The following is a 6,253-nucleotide window of genomic DNA, read 5'->3' on the forward strand; positions in this document are numbered from 1 at the left end:
ATTGTGTTCTTCTCCTTTAGAATGTGAACAATTGAAAAAGTCAAAGTCATAATGGTACTGATCTGTGAATTGGAAAGGTGAGGAAGATAAATTGAGTCACCGGATCCCTCTAGGAAAGCAATGATCAGGATGATATACCTGAATTGCCTGAGATTTGTAGTCAATCTTTTTGACAAAAAGCTTGACTGAAATTGGCAGCTCGAGCACTGTATTGTGGGTATTGGAGCAGGACAAATGAAACCCAGGAAAGCCACAGTGGTCCAGGTGGCGGTCCTTGAGTCAGAAAGGAAATCGAATGGCTGGCCGTGGCTACCACACCGCCATGAATCGGCACACTCATCATGTTGGCTTTGCCCGTGGTGTAAGATGAAAAGCATAAACAAAAAGAAATATGACTTTGCCATTCTTTTACGATCGGGCAAATGCTAAATTGTCTGATCTGGTTCTCCGACCTCTCTCGAAAGGAAAACAATCAAACTATCTTGGTGACACGACCAATTTATTGACGCAATAATCGTATAAAATAGAAAGAAATGTGATGAGACGACTAATTAGCAACATGTGCCGCAGGTGCTTGCACCCAACTAATTTTAACTAATAATTAGTAGCATCCTGTGACACAGGTGTAGAGTACTACTTACTAGTAATACTAAGTACAAAGTTTGATCCTTTTGTAAAAAATTGAATTCTATTAAAAAACTGTTTTTTTTTCTTTTTTTTTTCAATTTTTACAAAGTTATGCATGAAATTGTATATTTAGAACTTGTAAAGATCATTTCTCACTACTTAAATATTGTTTCTTCACAGCTGTGGAACCTATGCGCTAAAATCTCTCTCTCTCTCTCTCTCTCTCTCTCTCTCTCTCTCCCAGTAATTGGAATGAAGAGAGGTGTGTCCCTTTCTGCAGGACTTGTGGCCCTTATCGTTCTAGTTGTGCGCTAGTTCTTCATCAAACTTGCAGTGCCAAGGATACAAATCGCCACTGTGTTCCTTCTTCCTGCGGCAGTATTCCCAACATTAGCTCTCCATTTCGATTGGAACACGATCCTCCAACTGCGGCAACCTAAGATATATCCTGTCATGTCAGGACAACCAAACTGTGTTATATTTATTGTCCGTAGAACACTACGTACAGGAAATCAATTACACTTCCCAAACAATCCGAGTTGTAGACAGAGGTATTCAGAAGGATAACAACTCCTACATCCCTTCTGAATATTTATGGAATTATACTCCATATTAGCGGAAGTGGGGAATCAGAGAAACCATGGTTTTGTTGAACTGTGAAAAGCGAGTGAATTCCCCAGGGTATCTGAACACATCTACTTGCTTTGGCAATAGAGCGTATGCTTCCAACTCATCTTCATCCCAGCCTGAGGCCGGGTTTAGATATGTGATATATAGCCAGATGAACGCAGGGGATGTGGAGGACTTGTGCCAAGTAGAGCATATATTCCAGACATCGTGGTCAGTCCGCAATCTGGTACCAGAAGACCCACGTAGAATTTCCTGCACAGAGACTTACACAACCTATTGCTATACGGTTTTGAGCTTTCTTGGATGACCCCTACAGATTGTGGAAAGTGCGGCATCTTCGAGTTCAGCGAACAACGTCGCTTTTGCTGAAAAAGCCATACGGGTTTGAGTAAACACTGCAGGATCCGATTTCTTATCAAGTAAACGATGAATGCTACTTTAAGAGAGAAATTTTTCTATTTTCTGATGCCTCTTAATTAGCATAAAGGGCTCCCCAATCCATCAGCACAAAATCCAACCAAGCGAACCACATTGACATGATGGATTCTACCCATTATTCCAACTTCATTTATGAATTCTTCTCCATTTCCCCTAGAACTGTTCAAGATCTTCACGGCAACGTGGATTTCAATAGAAAGTTTTCCTCTGAACACTGTTCCATAGGCTCCTTCGCCCAATTTCTCAGTAAACTGATTTGTAATTCTTTTAAGATCAGCGTACAAGTATCTCGTGGGCTTGTAGCTTCTGTAATCGTCCAAGAAATTTTCAATCTTCTTCCGATATTCTTTTTCTGCTTTGTCTTTACTATAGACACGATAAAGTGCGAAGGCCAGCAGTAGTAAAAGAGTTGGACCTAAAATGGCACCTGCATATATATCAAACATTCACCAAGTCAAGAGCTCAAGTCTCCCCGAATAATTAGTACGTACGTCTGAAACTTTCTAATATAAAAAGCCAAGGGATAACTAACTTACCAATGGTGATCACTACTTTTGTTGACATATATAATCATCACATTCTCGTTCTATTCTGATGAAGTAAACAGGAGAGCAAAAGCATCATTCCGTGATTAAAAGTTTTTATTTTATTTTATTTTTTTTAATGATTTCGTGAATATTGCAGAAGATTCCCCTTGGCAGAAGATCATCTATTATAAGCTAAGCCTGCAAAATTGTTAAAAAATTGAGTAAAGAGTTGGTAATTGTATAGAAGATGATACCTTTGTTGTGTTTGGGGAAGCACTGAATTTCTGACTCGGTACTGCTGCTATTAATATTCATCGACCTACAATTCCTGCCTTCAGTTCACAGTTTCTGCAAGATGGTCTAGACCAGTTCAAATAAAGGATTTCATCAGGATTATATACAATAGGACTTGGAATTGATCTAACACTATACATCTTTCTACAAGGTAGTGTGGGCAACAAGCTGATGTCTTTATCAGTTCTCAAGGCATAAACTTGGTGGCTATAGGTAGGGTCATTATGACAAGAAACCGCACGCCAATCACTGTGTTTTTCTCCTTTAGTACTATGGGAACAGTTGAAAAAGGCTAAGTCATAAAAGTATTGATCGACTCCTGTGAATTGGAAAGGAGAGGAAGATATATTGAGTCGCCGGATTCCTCTTGGAAAAGCAACGATCAGGATGATATACGTGAAATTCCTGAGATCTGTAGTCAATCTTTTTGATAAAAAGCTTGACTGAAATTGGCAGCTGGAGCACTTAATCGTGTGTATCGGAGCAGGACAAATGAAACCCAAGAAAACCACAGCGGTCCGGGTGGCAGTCTTTGAGTCGGAAAGGAAATCGGATGGCGGGCCGTGGCCGCCACACCGAAATGAATCAGCACAATCATCATGTTCGCATCGGACGTGGTGTAAGATGAAAACCACAAACAAGAAGAAATATGACTTTGCCATTCTTATTACGATCGAGCAAATACTTAATTGTCCGATCTGTTTTATCAGCCTGCCGTGACTAAAAGGCAAACAATCACACTATCTTTGCTGTATACTCAAATTTATTGACGCAATGATCGGAAAAAATATAAATAAATGTAGTCCAATTAATTTCAATATAAAACTAATAATTTAGTGACGCAGCTGCATAATTATTGGAATCATGTGACGCATGTGTACACTTCTATAATATTGTTTGTTCACAGCTGTGGAAGCTATGCCCTATACTCTCACTCTCTCTCTCCCACAGTGAAGAAAGGTGTGTCCCTTTCTGCAGGACTCATGGCCCTTATCGTTCTAGTTGTGCTACTTCTTCATCAAACTTGCAGTGCTCAGGATACAAATCCGGACTGTGTTCCTTCTTCCTGCGGTAGTATCCCCAACATAAGCTCTCCATTTCGATTTTAAAACGATCCTCCAAACTGCGGCAACCCAAGGTATACCCTGTCTTTTCAGGACAACCAAACTGCGTTATACTTATTGTCCGTAGAACACTACGTACAGGAAATCAATTACACTTCCAGAACAATCCGAGTTGTAGACTCAGATATTCAGAAGGATAATTTGTCCTCCATCCCTCCTTATTTTGGTATTTCGGACAATATTCCATATTATCATGAGTCCTATGGAATCGCAGAAACCTTGGTTTTGTTGATGAACTGTGAAAGGCGAGTGAATTCCCCTTGGTATCTGAACAAATCTAGTTGCTTTGGCAATAGAGCGTATGCTTCCAACTCATCTTCATCCCAGCCTGAGGCCAGGTTTAGATATGTGATATAACCGGACGAAAGCAGGGGATGTGGAAGACTTGTGCCAAGTAGAGCATATATGCCAAATAGAACTATGTACTCAAGTGTAATTCAAGACAACAAAATATATTGAAGTCTTCCTTTTCTATAATGATGAATTCCAACCGCTAACTTTTATTCTTTTCTTTGGAGAACCAGCTTTGCGTGCATACTGGATCATTTATACAGCGGTAAGGTTAATTTCTTTCTCCAAAAGTTGCTGGAATGAGTTGTATTAAATAGGACATTCTATGTAAAATATTTAATTAAATGGATGAAGTGTAGAGTTAAGATTCAAGATTAAGATAATTTCTACTTTAATACTATGCGAAACCATCATATGTTCCAAAAGCTAAAATTAATAGCAAGAGTTACATTTAATCATTTATATTTGTCTTAACAGACACAAGAGTTAGGCTTTGTTTCGAAGGTAGATTGTTTGTTACGCTAATTATTGGCCATATATGAAATTATTTAAAGTACCTTAATTTTCTTTTATTTTTCATGGATTTTAATTTATGTATATACTTCTTTTTATTTTATTTTATTTTTACTATTGTAGCTATTGAAGGTAAAGTAAGGCAGACAGACTATGATCATCTAACTCTGTTTTTATTTTCTCTGTTAATAGTTCAAACCAGTTACCGCTAGAAACCATGCTTCACTGATCAAAAGATCAGACACGTACAGTTAAGAGAGAAATTTTTCTATTTTCTGATGCCTCTTAATTAGCATAAGGGGCTCCCCAATCCCCACTCTATAAAATTTACGAAGGAGCAAGAGCAACACCATATATACGGCATGCAGTGACAGACAAAAATCAACTGAATTCTTTACCTGATCATTCAATATTGGTCTGTGATCGATGCATCAAATTATTAATCAGTAGTTTCTGCACTTAGACAAGATGAAACTTTAAGGACAGTTACTTGAAAGATATAATATTTTGGTTTTGATAAAATGGTGAGTTTTAATTATTGTGACTTTTCAAATGCTGATGATGTTATTCAAATTTTCTTCTGCAAAGCAGGACGTTGGGTCAACAAACGTATCAAATATGATTTAAATGGGTTGTATGATAAAGGTGAGGTTTCTATGATATAAGTGTTAGAATTATTTACACAGTAGTCTTCGATCGCAAACTTGATATTTCAATCTGGTTTATATGGTTGGAAACTTGTTTATTCTATTTTCTGTTGTGCCTCTGGTCTGTCCGAAAATCACACAAAACAATTTTAAAGTGGTTCAGCAAATTGCTTACGTCCACTGGAGCCTCTTTTATAGAATTTGTACGAGATTTACAAAACACTCTACAAAATTCTATTTCTCTCTCTCTCACGTTCCTCTTCCTCTCTTTTACCCACTCCATTTTATCTTCAGAGCTCTCTTCTATTTATAGGAGAAGAGCAGCCCACCTGTTGCAGCTTCTTCTGACTTGGGAGAGGGTGGGTGGCCTAACTATGGTAGGTGGTGGTGGGTGGTGGTGGGTGAGCATGAGTTGGTGGCTGCAAACCCAAACTCATTTCACACTCACACTTACACTTGGGTTGATTTTAACAATCACCCCCTCCACCCAAGTGTGCCATACCAGGATGCTTACAAACTGATTCATTCTTCAAATGAATGCACCAAATTCTTTGACATGAGAGACTTCTGCTATCGAATACGCTCCAATGCACCCGAGGGTGCTCAGCAGTGTTCAATACTGATCAAGTCCAAACAGTGTTGGAACTTGATCCCTGTGACGACCTTCGTCAACATATCTGCTGGATTATCTTCAGTGCCAATCTTCTGAAGTTTGATGTCATCTTCTTCCAATATTTCACGTACAAAGTGAAATCTGACATCTATATGTTTTGTTCGAGAGTGATATACTTGATTCTTGGCCAAATGAATTGCACTCTGACTGTCACAGTAAACGGTAACCTCTTGCTGCTCAAAGCCCAAATCTGTTACCAATCCCTGTAACCAAATAGCTTCTTTCACGGCTTCTGTTACAGCCATGTATTCAGCCTCAGTTGATGATAGTGCAATTGTTGACTGCAAAGTTGATCGCCAACTAACTGGTCCTCCAGCCATAGTGAACACATAACCAGTTGTCGATCGACGTTTGTCAAGATCACCTGCATAGTCTGAGTCAACATATCCAGTTACTAGACTATCTTCACTCTTCTCAAACCTCAAACCAACATCTACGGTCCCCGCAATATACCGTAGAATCCACTTAGCCGCATGCCAATGAACCTTT

At 38.9% G+C, this 6,253-nt stretch overlaps 1 long non-coding RNA gene across 1 annotated transcript; it reads right to left on the reverse strand.

The window, feature by feature from the left end:
* Nucleotides 1-748: 748 nt before the first annotated feature.
* Nucleotides 749-4,108, reverse strand: LOC122310761. The gene is made up of 3 exons (XR_006242672.1): nucleotides 2,477-4,108; nucleotides 2,232-2,286; nucleotides 749-2,122 (listed from the first exon to the last, which is right to left on the reverse strand). It is a non-coding gene; the product is annotated as an uncharacterized LOC122310761 (long non-coding RNA).
* Nucleotides 4,109-6,253: the final 2,145 nt, after the last annotated feature.

Source organism: Carya illinoinensis, chromosome 5 (assembly GCF_018687715.1).
Source record: "Carya illinoinensis cultivar Pawnee chromosome 5, C.illinoinensisPawnee_v1, whole genome shotgun sequence".
Lineage (NCBI taxonomy): Eukaryota > Viridiplantae > Streptophyta > Magnoliopsida > Fagales > Juglandaceae > Carya > Carya illinoinensis.